Source organism: Lygodium microphyllum, chromosome 30 (assembly GCF_053477565.2).
Source record: "Lygodium microphyllum isolate KBCC chromosome 30, Lygodium_microphyllum_v1.1.10, whole genome shotgun sequence".
NCBI lineage: Eukaryota > Viridiplantae > Streptophyta > Polypodiopsida > Schizaeales > Lygodiaceae > Lygodium > Lygodium microphyllum.
Genome location: NC_141164.1, coordinates 45,710,003 through 45,725,665, shown reverse-complemented (window position 1 = coordinate 45,725,665; position 15,663 = coordinate 45,710,003).

The window sequence follows — 15,663 nt, the reverse complement described above, 5'->3', positions numbered from 1 at the left end:
GATCTGATACTGTGGCGCCGCATCCTCAATCTGCTCTTGGATGCTCACAATGGTAGAGATGTCATCGATGCTCGTGTCATCATAATGAGCCACCTCATCAACATGTGCTGGGCATCCTGTAAATCAAAATCTATGAAATCACTAGGTGCATCACGCACCATGATACAATATAGTTCTTCTTCCCTTAGCTCCAACAACTCTAGCACATCCTGCATGAGTAGATATTCCACCCCCTCGATGGTGATAGCATGGACAGAAGCGAGGGGTGGCTCTTCGCTCATGGGCATCTCATCAGGGCAGGGAGGTGGGTGCACAATGGCCAAGCTCTGTGCTGCCTCAACACTCGGATCGAGAGTGATCTCCTCAAGCTCCCTCTCAAAATACTCTAGTTGTGGCCGAGAGGGTGCGTTGGTCCTCATCACTGTCCTCTTGTACCTCAATGCACATAACATATATGGCAAAGGCGGCATCCCTCTCAATGAGATCCATCGTGACGTGGTCCTATGACAAGGTGGGCACTGCTTTAGCGTGGAGATGTTTCCCCACATGCACCAGGGCTCGACTTATCACCTTTGCATGGCTAGATCCGACATGCAAACTATATAAAAAATCCATGGGAACCCACCTGAGAGTGGAGTCGGGAATAGAGCAAGTGAGAGGGTTCACTGCATCACAATACGATGCTAGTATACTAGAGTCAGGTCTACAGCGGAAAGCGAGCTCTCTAGACTCAAGGTCATGCAAAACCTAGGGTATATCTGGTCCCCTATGTGCGCATAGCGTGTGGATCTGATCCACTAGCCATGGCACACAAAGAGAGAAGGAAGGAGAGCACAAGTGTAGGGAAGTGGAGAATGAAAGTGAAAATGAGTTTGGAGTTATAGCTTTTATGTGTCTAGGGTTTTAAATAAAGATTCTTTATAAAGTTATTAACCCTAAAGTTTCAAATTAAAACTCTTACCTTAGTTTCTTTATTTCAGTACTTTAAAGTCACTGTTAAAATTACTCATACAGATAAACGCTTCATTCTACATTATTATATCCTCGAATATGTTTGGATCGCTAAGTATATTCAAGTCTAACGAGAGAAAATATATAATTTTTTAAAGAAAATAAATCTAAAAGACCTTCAAAATCCCTTTGGATCCAATTTAATATTAAAATTTAAGAAACGAGCAGCAGAGATGCGCTACAATATATCATTGTGCAAAGACAATATTCTATAGATTATAGACCTCTAGCTTGCAATTTAATTATGATTTTTGCCTTCACGATTAAGTAATTACAGTATGTATTATTGCATGCTTGGATCACAGTAAACTAAAATTTAAAGTACTCAGAAGTTCAAAAAAGGTATGTATTCGCTCTTTATAAAGTTTTTTTTACAAGGATTCCACTGTCTCAAGGATATGTGGAGAAGCACATCGTTTACATTGCATGGATTGCTCACTATGAGTCCTGACTTTTCTATTATCTAACTTCAAATAGAAGTTGCAGAGGGGCTCATTGGACATTAATTGGATTTCTTGTCTTAGAAAATAAATGGGCCAATGACTCTCTGCGCTGACTACGAAAGGATTATGACCACTCCACAAGATTACCACATCTATGAGTGTTGTATGTGTCTCATCTCGAGTATCTTGATCCAAGTTGATCCACTTCCCTCGCAAAAGTTGCCATCTTCTATATCGAAAGCGAACGCACAGAGTTTGTCTAGCAATGAAATACCTGTAATAAAAACAAAAATAATGGTAAGTGAATGCGACTAACACAACAATTCATCTAAGCAAGACCTATGTCAATTAAATCAAGGTATGCAAAGTAGTAAAAAAATTTTACCTAAATGTAAGATCAGATTGGTTGACCTTGCACTCAATTGTCTCATCAAAATGTGTTCTTTTGACTTGCCAAGACTCACCCAATAGCTGACTCATCCATTCCTCGGATGGACACTTGCATTGATAAGTAATCTTTGTTTTCTTCAAAACATCACATGAACCAAACAAATGTGAAAACAATGAGAATGGAATAAACCAACTAAGATGCACATCTTTGGAGCCTATGGTAGGTTTCATAGCACTATTGATGTCAGATTTTATCTTGGACTCTTGCAAGCTCCTGATAACTCCAAGCTACCAATCAACCATTCACCACTAGACAATGGCAGCAATGGGACATGCTGCAATCTCTAGCTTTCTACCACATACAATGAGTTATAAAAAAAGATATTTTGAGTGGCAAGTTGACTTGTAGAGTTATTATCATAGATCAAAGAACCTATCTCTTCATGCCAAACATGTATCTTGCCGCTTAAACATTCCACATTCTGCCATTCATGCAAGGTCGATGGATATAGAGCTGTCAATCAAACAAGACTGAATTAGAATTTTGCAAAGACTTTTAAAAATAACTCTAATACAAAAGAATAATCAATGATAAAATTTAACAACTTACTATTTTGTTTATAATTTGCAATGTTGTTCTCGTCGTATACAAAGATTTGTTTGTGCGTATAAACATGTTGAATCAACACTTCTGTTACTGCACTTGTGCCATTAAACACTTTTCCAAACTCTAGAATTCTACCTTTCCAATGTTTTCTAGGGTTTGCAACATCCTTACGCTTGACCTTGAAACTCCCTCGAGTACTTGGGTGCATCAAAATCCAATCCAACTTATAATACTTATCACAAATCCAATTACCACCATTATCTTTCATGTTGAAGACCTCCAATGCAAGTATGCTACTGATGTTTTTCCTCCGTGAAGACATCTATAACAACCAAATACAAAAGTTACCTATCAACATGTGTATAATTTACAAATGTTCTCTCCAAAGAAATTAAATTTAAATGGATCAATTTTTTTTTTAAACATTGTACTTGTAATTTCTTTCACAAAGATCCCCAGATATGTTGAACAAGAAGTTGACTTATAGCAAGACCATTGTTTCTTCACTGACAGATTCCTGTAGTACAAAAACAAAAGAAATCTTGGGTCAAAGCATACATATAACTTATATAGGCTTTGTCCAAATGCATTGAAATTTAACCATGGAACAGCAGTAAAAAAATGGCAATATACATGTGGCTTTCTCTGCAAAAAAGCCCAAAGATGTTGTAGAAGTTGAGTTCTTAAAAAATCATTATTCTTCACCCTCGGAGATTCTTGGAGTACAAAAAAAAAAAGGAAAGCTCAGTATGCACATAACTTGTATATATTTTGTCCAAACGAGATAAAATTTATCAGTGAAGCAACAAAAAAAACAAGACAATATACCTGTAACTTTGTTTACAAAGAAACCCTAAGATATTGAAGAAGAAGTTAAGTGTTCAAAATATCACTGTTCTTGGCTGTAAGAGACTCCTAGAGCACCAAAACAAAAGAAATTACATGTCAGAGAATGCACATAACTTACACAGGTTTTCTCCAAATGAGATAAAACTTTACCATAGAACATCCATGGAAGAGAAAAATATGCCTATAGAGTTTTGTGAAGAGAATCTTAGGGCTTTGGTAAAACAAGCTGTGCTCTCATAAAATACGTGAAACTCTATCTGTGCTTGTGCAGAGCAAATGAAATTTTACAGGGTTACAAATAGGGCAAGCAACAGTGAGGCTGTAAAATTTCATCAGGAAAGAAGAAGCGGGGAAAGAGATATGACAAATTTGAGTTCCGCCTAAGAAAGAGGGGAAAATTGAAAAGGGGAGAAAAGAAAAGTCAAACATAAAAAATAAGAAAATGAAAATTCAAGGCACAAACTTCCAGGAAGTGACAGCATTGTAGTCCCCACATTTCCCCTTTGTTTATTGCTAAGGGAAGATTTGGGCCAAGATATGGCTAGAAGATTCATGTTACATGAATCTAGAATCCCAGATCTCTCATTGGTTAGGCCTATATTTGTTTATTCACCCCTTAAGGGGCAAAAAAGAGAGTCCATATTTCTCCTAATGCCTTTTTTGCTATTTCCAAATCTTCTTCTCCTTTTTCCCACCCGCCTTCTATTTCTTCTTCTAAATTGCCTCCCCAGTGAACTCCTTTGTTTTTCTTCATCCGGATTGAGCCTCCCGCTCCTCCTTTTCTATCTCAGTTTCTGTCCGGTTGCTTGATTGCTCCTCCTTGTGATGGATCAGTGACTTGTCTGGGATATCATCTGCTCCTTTGCTTCCCTATTGGGCCTCTTTCATAGCCTCCTGGATGGTGGCTGTCAATATGCTTCCATACCCGATGAAGGAGGCTTTCGAGGAAGGCTTCTCCTCTCTGTATTCTTAGATGTGGGGGATTCTCCACATGCCTGTTTGTTGCCCAAGGCTAGTGCTTTGGCGGCTTGGTCTATTGTTTTGCGCACATAGCCATTCCAATCCACCTCATCCAAGGTGCAGGCTACCACATTCTCCAGCACATGTACACTGATCTGGTGCATGAGGGAATTGTAGTGTTGGCTGGAGAAAAGGGCATGCACCAACTTTTCCTGTAGTGAATCTCAACATCGGGGATGTCTTGTAAGCTAATGCCATCGTTTGTCAGGACTTCTTCCTTATTCATCTTCAGCAAGGCATACACATCCCTCTCTTGACTTGTCGGGCATTGTCCCCCCTTCCCACCGTCACCATTCCGCATTCTCAGTCGGGGTTGTACGTTCTCAAAAACTCTACACACTTCGCATGGTCAGGTTCTTGTGCAAACTTCTCTAGCTACTTGTGGAGGTTGCACTATTCCACTATTCTCATTGCGGCATGCTCCTTCGCCACCATCTTCTCAAGGTTTTGAATGCTACGGAATTTTAGCTGACTATAAGCTCGATTTTCTAGGTTGATGCCATACTACGCTCTCTCTTCCTTTGTGAAGGGGAGTCGATGGGCACTGTCTTATTGTGACATCTCTCGTTCTTGTCATGAACCATACTTTCCATTAGTGCTATAATTAACATATATGTGCAATAATGTGCTGAAAAGAAAGATTTTATGTTTGTTGAATGAACTCATTAAGATCCAATACAGATTCAAATTTGCTGAAAAGAATGATTTTATGTTTGTTGAATGAACACATTAAGATCCAATACAAATTCTTCCCTTCAGACTTTCTGTTTTTTTATTTCAAAGTTTTTGTGACACTCCTCCTACTACATCACTAGTTTCTTATGTGTTTATTGTGTTTACTTGATCTTGACTGGTTTTAATTTGATTCACCTTCACCCTACCCTCGTACCCTATCCTTGTACCCTCTCCCCTTCCAGATTGAGAAGAATCCTTCCTAGGATCGAAGGTTACGAGATCAAGGGCATTCAGCATTCCGATATAGGGGTTACTTGCGCATAAGCCAAGTATAGAGTTCAGGGTTATATTCCAACTGAGCCTTGGGATCCAAAGCAAAGGGTCGGGTACTTACATGTGTGATGTAAGTGAGGACATCCATTAGAAAGTCATCGAAATCGACGCGGCTAGCGATGTGGAGCTCTTCCTCAGTCAAGAGACGATAAAGATATGGGTGTCCCTTGACGTGCTCTTCCATGGGTCGGCCACAAAGAGTGGTTAACACTCTGTATGAGGTGGGTGCGACATAGGTTGTCGTACTCCGATGTCTTGATTACACAACGCTGCTCAGTGTTGGTCATGATTTGACATCCTTCGAGTTCCCACTGTAATTGCAGAGTGTACCAGTTTCGTAAAAATGGGGAGTCGATGTCAAGCTAATGCTTTCAACTCCTCGACTTTTTTGTCAATGATGGAAGAATTCACATGCTTATCGTAAGACGTAATGAGGCGTTGTTTGATGGCTTGTTCTCTTGATATCTCAATGCGTAGCAACTCGGCACTTGAGTGGGGTGTTTTGACAAATGCGAATTCGAATGTTTCCTAGGAACAAGGCATCGTGCAAACTTCTGTCTCACTAAAGGCTCTTGTAGCAGTCCTAAGTCCAAGCGATCATAATTTAGAGCCAGTGACATGAACGTGGAATTTAAGCATCTAAGACAAGCAATAACGTCATCCCCTGTGTCTTCGGCTAGGTCTGTGGCTAGAGTTAAGAATGCAGGTGGCTGGGGTTTGATGGGGCTAGTAAGCTCAGCGGCAGAAAGTGGTAGTTGCCCATGAAGTGGTGGTTGAGTCTTGTGGATAAGCATCGGAGTAGTGGCTACTACGGATGGGCTGCTACACTCGGATTGGGTTTGGCAAGTCGTATCGGCATTAGCAGAGGTTGAAGGGGATAACGTTGGTTGGGGCTTGGGCCAATAGTCTTGCTCAACTCTTCTTAGCTTATGCTTAGGTGAGCTGGTAGGAGGCGGGTTCAGAAAACACTGTGGTCTGGTTTCGAGGTTCTACGGGGCTCGGGGTGATTAAGCACGAGGGTGGCATTTGAGTGATGCCGTGGGCTGTTCTGGCCTTAGGGATCCATAGCCAGGCATTTTTCTCATAGTAGCCTTGCACGTGCAAGAAGGCTTTAGGAACCCATCTTGTCTTGATTATGCTTTGATTTTTATAATAGCATCTCCGCCTCCTAGTTTTAGAGTTTTTTGTGTTACGAAGACGTGGGCGTCTACTCCTAGGCGGCGGTTGCAGTTGTTTAGACCTCCATTGAAACTCGGGTTGTTGGGCCTTAGCTTAAGCAGTGGCCCGTGAGACTTGATGGATGGTGGTTGAGCACTACCCCCCTCCGTAGACTTGGCTGCGAGTATTTATACCGGTGGCCTTGTGGATTTTAATAGGGTCGCGTAGCCCTTGCTGAAGGCTGTATCAATATGGATGTTGCTTATGCAAGGTGGATGCGATGCGATTCATAATTGACATTACAGTGAGTTTTCTTCTTGAAGGTTCGCCCTAGCAGTGACTCTGTGCCTATGTCTTTAGTATTTGTGGCAACATGTAAAAGATCATTGGTACAGTCTCAGACTCGATAGCAATAGTGGTTCTGCACTTACCGAGAAGTGCGTATGAGCAGCTCCCATATGGGTTTAATTGAGCGTTAGTGGGATGTAGTGGTGGTTTACCAAGTTGGGTCCAATGATCATGAGTTAAGACATTGAAGTCTGCTCCCTCATCGATTAAGATTAAGACATTGAAAGCGCATGTTTGCTTGGCAATGACCGTGATGTGGAGGTACGCGGGTTCTACTGCTTCCTCATCCTCATCTTCAATTTTCATGATTGTGGCGACTTGTACCATGACAGGGGGTTCCAACATTAATGGCTCATGCAGTGGATGCATGGGAGGGTAGTACTTCTTAATGCAATTGCCATTAAAGAAGCCTATGGCCTCGCTGTCTAGAGTCTCGAGCTCAACGTTGCCGGTTTGGCTGATTGCACGAACTTTGAAAGGCCCAAGACCTTTAAAATTCATTTTTCTGCTTGTGTCCTTTAATTGAGTACAGGAGCACTAAGTCGCCCTATTCAAATTCGCACTGTTTGATATGCTTATCAAACCAGCTCTTGCATCGTGCCTTCTTGTATATGAGCACATGAGTGGCTAGAAGGCGTGTTTTTGAGAGGCGTTCAAGTTCAACTAGGCATTGCGTCCATGCCTCCTTCCCTTCTCATTGTTCTTGAAGTGCTATTCTCAAGCTGCTAGGAACGAAGAATTGCCTCAGTCCCATAGGTTAACCTAAAGGGAGTCTGGCCGACAACCATTTTATAAGCTGTACGGTAAGCCCACAAGGCTGCCATCAACTTGTTATCCTAGTCACTGCACGAAGCAGAAACTACTTTGGTCAAGACATTTATAAGGATTTTATTTGTGGATTCTGCCTGTCTGTTTGCCTCGGGGTAGTATGGAGAGGATTTTCGATGGATGATCAGAAAGGTTGATAGAAGATGCCCAATCACTTCATTGATGAAGTGCATGCCCTGCTCACTGACTAATTCGATGGGGCAGCCAAATCGTGAGATCACCTATTTCCATAAGAACTTGGTAGTCATTCTAGCGTCATTCTTTCGTGTCACTCTTGCTTCCGCCCATTTCGTTAGGTAGTCCATGGCCACAATGATATATTTGGCCTATGAGTACTGTGTCGCAGGACTAATGGGTCCTATGAAGTCGATCCCCCACTTTTCGAAGGGTTGTCATACAATGATTGGGATTAACTCCATTTGATCCTTGTGAATCGGGACCTTTGTCCATTGACACTCATCACAATGCTTGATGAATCGTGTGGCGTCGCAAAAAATCGTGGGCCACCACAGTTGAGACTGCAGTACCTTGTGGGTTGTCGTGTCTTCGCTAAAGTGTCCTCCAGCAATCCCGCTATGAGCCTCTGTGAGCACATCATGCATCTCATACTTGCATATGCATCTACGCAATAACCCATCTTGCCCTAAACTATAAAGTTGGCTTGCTATCAACTAATAGGGTTGGATTTTGAGAATAAGTTGCCTAAGTTGGGCCTTTTCTATTGGTCACTCAGGCAGTCCGTGCTCCAGTACTTGGACGATGTCATCTGCTTAGTATGGTGTTAGATCAGCCTCGAAAAAATCTCTTTCACTAGAAAGGTTGAACTGATGGGCGTCTGGAAATTTCATTGGCAATGCCTTGTCCAGCGGCCTCTCCCGTGGGAATGCGTGACATGTGGTCAGCCATGTAGTTTTGTTTTCCCTTTTGTACAACCACAGAGAAGTTGAATTCTAAAAGCAGGAGCCATCAAGCTATGCGTCCTGTAGTGCAGGGTTTGTTCACTAGCAAGGCTTGATGGTCCACGAAGAAAGTAAAAGGCGTAGCCAAAAGATAATGCCATACAACAAATACCATGGCTAAGCCTTCTCTCTTAGTCATCTAATAGTTCATTTCGGTCTCATTGAGTTGTCTGCTAGCAAAGCTCACTGTATAGTCGAGGTTGTATTCGCCAGGTTGGCACAGTACTACCCCCACGGCGAATTTCGAAGCATTAATATGTACGTGGAAGGTAATGGTCCAATCTAGGGCTCGCAAGATTGGTGTAGTAATCAAAACCTTTTTCAATTCCTCGTACGCTCGTTGACATGCTTCAATCCATTCGAAGACGATCAACAGCTTGTATAAAGGTCTGGCAATCAGTGCATAGTTCAGCACAAACCGTCGATAGTACCCCGTATGGCCTAAGAAGCATTGAACTCCTTTATAGTTGATTGGGGATGGAAGATCAACAATAACCTTGAATTTCAAGAAGTCAGTGGCAATGCCGTTCTTTGACACCACATGCCCTAGGATGCATCCATGTTTCACCTAGAACTGACACTTTAAGGGGTTCAGGGAGAGATGATATAGGTGACACCACTCAAAGACTACTTGAAGTTTGGCTAAGTGTTCTCGCTCGGTCGAGTGAACACACAAGTCATCCACGAAGACCTCCAATTCCTTGCGAAGCATGTCTTTAAATATGGTGCACATGAGGCGTTGAAAGGTGGTTGGGGCATTAGTCAACCCAAAGGGCATGACCATGTAAGCAAAGACGCCCCACTTGGTGGCAAAGGCAGTCTTATGCATGTTGACAGGATGCACTTGCACCATTGTATCCAAAGAAGCCATCCAGGAAGTTGTAGGCCTCTTTGCCTATCACTCTTTTGAGTATGTGCTCGATGTATGACAATGGGTAGTTGTCTCTCTTAGTGATAGCATTCACCTTCTTGTAATTGACGCATACTCTAATCTTTCTGTTCTTCTTCATCACTATGACAATGGGCGACACCCATTCCGTGTGCTCGATTTCATAAATGAATCCTGCTTTCACCAGCTTGTCAATCTCCTCTTTGACTGCATGAGTGTGTTTTGGATTCATCGGGTACAGTCGCTACTTTATCGGTGTTGCATCTAGCATCATGGGTATGTTATGAGTCACTACACTCGGATCCACCCCCTTAAGCTCCTCCACGGACCAAGTGAACACGCCTATATACTCTCGCAAGAGAGCAACAAGACTTGTCTCCTCTTCCTCAAGTCATCGGCAATTAAGATTGGTCGGGGTGTCTTCCCCTCTTGTGCTAGGTTCATCTCCTTGACCTTGGCTGGTCCCTCAATGGGTTCACTCATATGCCCTTTGCCGTTTGGCACCCAACAAGATTACTACCCTGTCACCCTTCTTGAACTTCGTAAATCTCCTCGGGAGATCTTGCAGCTTTCTTTGCTCTTTCATTTGTGTGTCCCTAGGCTGTTTTGCCCTATCTTTCTTCAACCGTATATGCCTCAGGTGGACGTGTAGGTCCCCCTTGGTGTGTCCGGTCTTGGATGGTCTAGGTATCTCTGGGTTGCTATCTGAGTTCACTTTTGACTCGGAATTGAACTCACCATTTTTGCTAGAAGAGGTGGTTTCTCCTGGCGGTCGTAGCTCAGAGCATGACTCTGTTCTAAGCATTGGTCTCGTACCTGGTTGGGTTAGGCCTGCTTGTTTGAAATCTATGGCTCCTGTGTGTTCCAATCACGCATGGTCACAATCCATGCACATGACCCCTCGTTCCATCCTAAAGACACCCTTTTTCTGTGGCCTGGAGTCCGCTCGTATCTATTCTATTTCTCATCCCTCAGTGTTGTATTCCATCGTATCTATCTCATCCTTACTTTCGTTACTAAAAGAATGATAGTCTTTGTACTCGTCATTGGAATCATCTTCATCCGACTGCTCATCGTCTCCTAGGTTTTGGTATATCTCTTGTCTCTGGTCAGAGACTAGGGCCCAATTGTACATGAGGTTTAAGTCATGCACCTTGGTCCATTGCCACCTTGGTTCATCTAGCAGATCTTGGAGTGGCTTGAAGTTTGATGCTAGATTGCCAAGTAGCGTGCCAATCAAATACTCCAGAATCTCTTGGAGTTCCTTCTTATTAATTGGCACTTGGAATGTGACATGCTTAGGTCACCCACAAAGGGTTCCTGCCATCATGCAGACTGGTATGGAGGGTGTGTCTTTTGTCCTACCAACCGTCTTGATGGCTTGCTCATATGCCTCATGATCTGAGAATGGCACGTCGATCATAGCAAGGACATGCATCCATGCTCGCTCATCCTCTGTGCATGGGATAGACTTGGTCAAGGGCCCATAGGACTTCTTGACCTGAGCGTTACCGCAGAGATAGCATCCAAGTCGACTGGTGAGGTTTCCCATGTGTCCATCTCTACCCTCACAGCTTCCATTCTATTTCAAGGAAGATTAAGCCGTTACCCCAATCTTCAATGACACTGGCATTGCGCATCCAGGGTCGGCCTAATAGGATATTGTAGTCCACTCACTTCATGACTATAAAGTCGACTGAGAACTGGACGGCTGCAATCTTCACTGGCCAGTTTTTAAGTACCCCGAACGGTTTCACTCTCATACCGTTTGCTAGTGTGATATTGAACCTGGCGGTCTCCATAGGTGGGTTTCCCCACGTCCGAAGCACTGTGTGGCTCAGTACACTAACCCCCACTCCTGTGTCTACAATCCCCTTTCTAGTTGTGTCGCCTAGGGCTAAGACAGGTAAGACCGCATGCGTCTCGGTGCCTTCCCAAAAAGCATTAATGTGCAAGGACATAGGCATAGAGTGCATTGTCAGGCTCGGTATTTGTGCCTCTGCATCACAGTCGTGCAGCTCTATGGCAGCTTGCTCTCGTGATCCTTCAACCCACTGCTTCAGGTCTTTCAATAGGGTGGAATGCGGCCTAAGCATGTCTCCCAGGCTCAGTGCCACATGGGTGGTCACCAGCATGGTAAGGAGGTCATTGGCTGCTCGTCTTTCTCCTATTTTGGATTGTCCTAGCCAATGGCCGTGACTGATTTGCTGGCCTATAGCATCAAGGCTTTGCCTAAGCGGTACCTCTTGTGGCACAATTGCATCTCTTACTTTCGATCAAGGGTGTGAGACAAGCGTGCTTATGCTGGAGAGATCTTCGATCTCGTCCTCTAAAATGGGCTCAGCATCTTTTAGGTGCTCTTGGGCCTCTCTTACCCATTCCTTCACTTTCTCGATAACCTCTAGTTGGTGCTTCCGATACTAATACTCCCCTACCCTAGCACTTCCCTTTTTGGATGTCTTAGGGGATGAGTTCTCTGCCTCCGCATCAATGACCTTCTTTCCAGCAGGTAGAGTAGTGGTAGCAGTCTCAATTTTCAATGTGATCTTAGCTTCGGGTTTTTTCTTTCTTCGTCTACGGCTCTTCTTCCTGATCGAGGCTGCATCGAGGTTTCTCGAACCTGGCAACGATATGCCGGCCTACTTCGTCTGTGCTCAAGCCATGACACGCAATGGGATAGGTGTGGCCTCCCCATCGAGATTCTTGACGTTGAACAGCCCCAATGGGACAGATGGAATGTTGGTTGAACTTGAGGATGGTTTTCGCTTGGGACAGTCAATGAAGAGGCGAGTGATTCTGCACTCTGGGCACCTTAGGTTTGCCTTGTCTCTGTTTGGTTATTCCCTTTCAGGACAACGTGATGAGACGTGCCATGGATGATCGCAAGTCCAACATATGATTGGATCTTGCATCTGCCCTCCTAGGCCTCTACCCCGGCCTCTTCCTAACATCATCATCGGTACTGGTCGATAGTCCATAAGGACTTTGTTGCCCTCGTCATCATGTGAGACGTATGGATATATGTAAGTCTCTTTCTCATTTGGCTCCTTCACGTAGTGGATTGGAGTGTCAATTGGTGGATGAGTCACGTAGTGACCAGGCGGTCTAGGTATGCCTATAGGGTTTATGTCCATTCTAGGAACAGCCGATTTAACATCTTTAGGCATAGGAAGGGCCAATGGGGCCCCCCTTTTGAAGAATTGTTGGGGTCTGCTTGCTAGATATGGATGGCCATAGAGTTGTGAGTACGAGAGTCTTCTTGGTAATCTGCAATGCGCAACGTCATGACCAAATCTATCTCAATTAGCACAAGGTCATGACCTAGGGTCTTGACACTCGGTCGGCAAAGTGGTTTCTGCTACAATACACGCATTGGACGTGCGGGCGCATTGGTCATCTCAACATATCCTACAGTTTGGCTATCTCCATTTTTACCTCAGTCAAGTCTTTGTCTCAGTGGCTTTCCCTTTGTCCTGGGCTATTGGACCTGATCATTCACTAGAGGCTAACGCTCTCTCTGAACTTCGCGAGTTGGTCTCTTCTGAATTTGAGCTCTTGGAGCTCCGCTTTTTCAGCTGGTCATACACTCGAATGGCCTCTTCAAACACCCTAGCTATCGAGTCTCGCTACAAGCTCAAGTTACTTGCCAAGGCCTTATACAGCTCCTCACTCTGTATTCCATTGATAAATATGGTGGACACCGCTCTCTCCATAGGTTGTTCTCCCACAGGGATTCTCTTGAAGAGGCTCCTCAGGTGGGTGACATAGTCGCGAATGTCCTCTTTCTCTTTCTGCTTGACATTCATCACTCTCACTAGCAGATTGTCAGAGTATTCGGGATTGGAGAATCTCTTAATGAAGAGGTTTTTGAAGCCATTAAATTTCACTCGTTCTTCGACATCTAGACTCATGTACCAAGTTCTACCCTTGTCACCTAAGCAAAGCCCGAATGCTTGAGAGCGTTGAGTCAAATCGGTGAGGCCGTTGGCCTCGCAGACTTGCTCAAATTTCTCTACAAAGCTGTATGGATCGTTGTGAGGTTGGTACTTGTCGAGTTTCTTTGCAACGATTGGAATTTTAGACTGGCCCTTAGAGCCTTGGTTTGTTCCTAATCCTGTTAGTAATGATGTCACTAGTGCTATAACACTCTGCTCTGTTGCTGTGTTGTCGAGCAATCGCTTCATGAGAAGCTTACTCAATGTCAAGTCTCCTTCCAAGGATCTCTCGTGATCGGTCCGATTCCCACCTGCCACGTTTAGCACCTGTTGTACCTCGCGCAATTCTATGTTCTGCCTTAAGCTCCTAACACGTTGGTCTTGGTTGTATTTCACTATGCCTTGTAGTGCCTTGTGGGCTCCATCAATATCATGAGTTCAGATTTGATGGAAAGGCTAGGTCTAGAAATCCAAAAAGACGGCTTCACACTTCTTAGGATGGCTGATGATAGTCTAAGGCAACCAAAAGGTTGCATCACTAAAGTCCATGTTATTGTTGCAAGTGTGGAATGCTATCTGGACTTTAGGGTGATAAGGTTTGCAAGACATCCTAGCTATCGAGTTTTCCTAGGCAGGCCATGGATTTTACAAACCGACTATCAAGTCGATATATCTGCTGGTCAAGTGATTCTAGGTAGAGGTGCCAATCATGTAATAGTAGATGCTTACCCTGAGTCTCCTCAGAGTGAGAGAGCTCCTTTATCCTCTATTAAACTAGAAACAGTAGATAATCCATCTTGTAGTGAGATGTCATCGAGTGATGGATCTAAAGAAGGGTCCACTACAAAAAAGAAATTTATCATATAACATTGAATGAGCCAATAGAGCTTCAAAATAGAATAAGAGATGCAGACGTTATTGAGCCGGGGACCTTGGTACGCCAAATAATTTGTAGCCAATAAAATTAGATTCCATGCTTAATTCAGAAGAGAGAGAGGACTATGTTTCCTTAATTCAAAAGTTTTGCGACATCTTTGCTTGGAGCTATGATGAACTCAGAGGCATTCCTCCCAACTAGCTGTGCATAACATTCCTCAAAATGGAAGGAAGTCAGCTTGTACATTAGAAAGTAATGCGCATGCCTTTTGAACTAATGGATAGGTTGTTTGAGGAGATACAGAAGTTGTGGAAAGCAGGTTTGATCTTCCATGTTCAGCATATTTGAATGGTGTTCACCAGAACTAGAAATAGTAGATGATCCATCTGGTAGTGAGACGTCATCGAGTGATGGATCTAAAGAAGGGTCCACTACAAAAGACATTTATCAGATAACATTGAATGAGCCCATAGAGCCTCAAAATAGAATAAGAGATGCAGTCGTTATTGAGTTCTACCTTGGTATACCAAACGATTCACGGCCAATCAAATTAGGTTCCATGCTCAATTCGGAAGAGAGAGAGGACTATGTGTCCTTAATTCAAGAGTTTCGCTACATTTTTTATTGGAGCTATGATGAACTTAGAGGCATTCCTCCCAGCTTGGCTGTGCATAACATTCCTCTAAAGGAAGGAAGTTGGCCTGTACGTCAAAAAGTAAGGTGCATGCCTTTTGAACTAAGGGACGGGCTGTTTGAGGAGCTTCAAAAGTTGCAAAAAGCAGGTTTGATCTTACATGTTCAGCATACTAAATGGTGTTCACCAATTGTGATCAAAAAGAGAAAGAATAATCAAATCTAGATTTGTATAGACTTTAGAGAGCTGAATAAGCAAACTGTTAAAGACTACTACCCGTTGCCATTTATTGATCAAATTTTGGATCAATTAGCGAGTAGTGAGATATATTCGTTCATGGATTGCTTTGCAGGGTATAGCCAAATGGCAATTGCTGAGCAAGACAAGCTAAAAACAACATTTATTACTATCTTTGGTACTTTTGCATACCATGTGATGGCATTTGGTTTATGTAATGCACCTGGTTTGTGGCAAAGAACAACCAACAAGACCTTTGGTAACATCTCCCCAGAGGAGTTGAAAGTATTCATTGATGACCTGGAGGCAGCTACCACAAGAGAAAGACAGTTGATTATTTTGCGAAAGTGTTTTGAGCGTTGTAGATAATTTTGCATTACTCTTAACCCAAGGAAGTGCGTCTTTGGAGTGCCTTATGGGTTATTGTTAGGTCATGTGGTCAGTTCAGTAGAAGGGATCGCGACTGACCC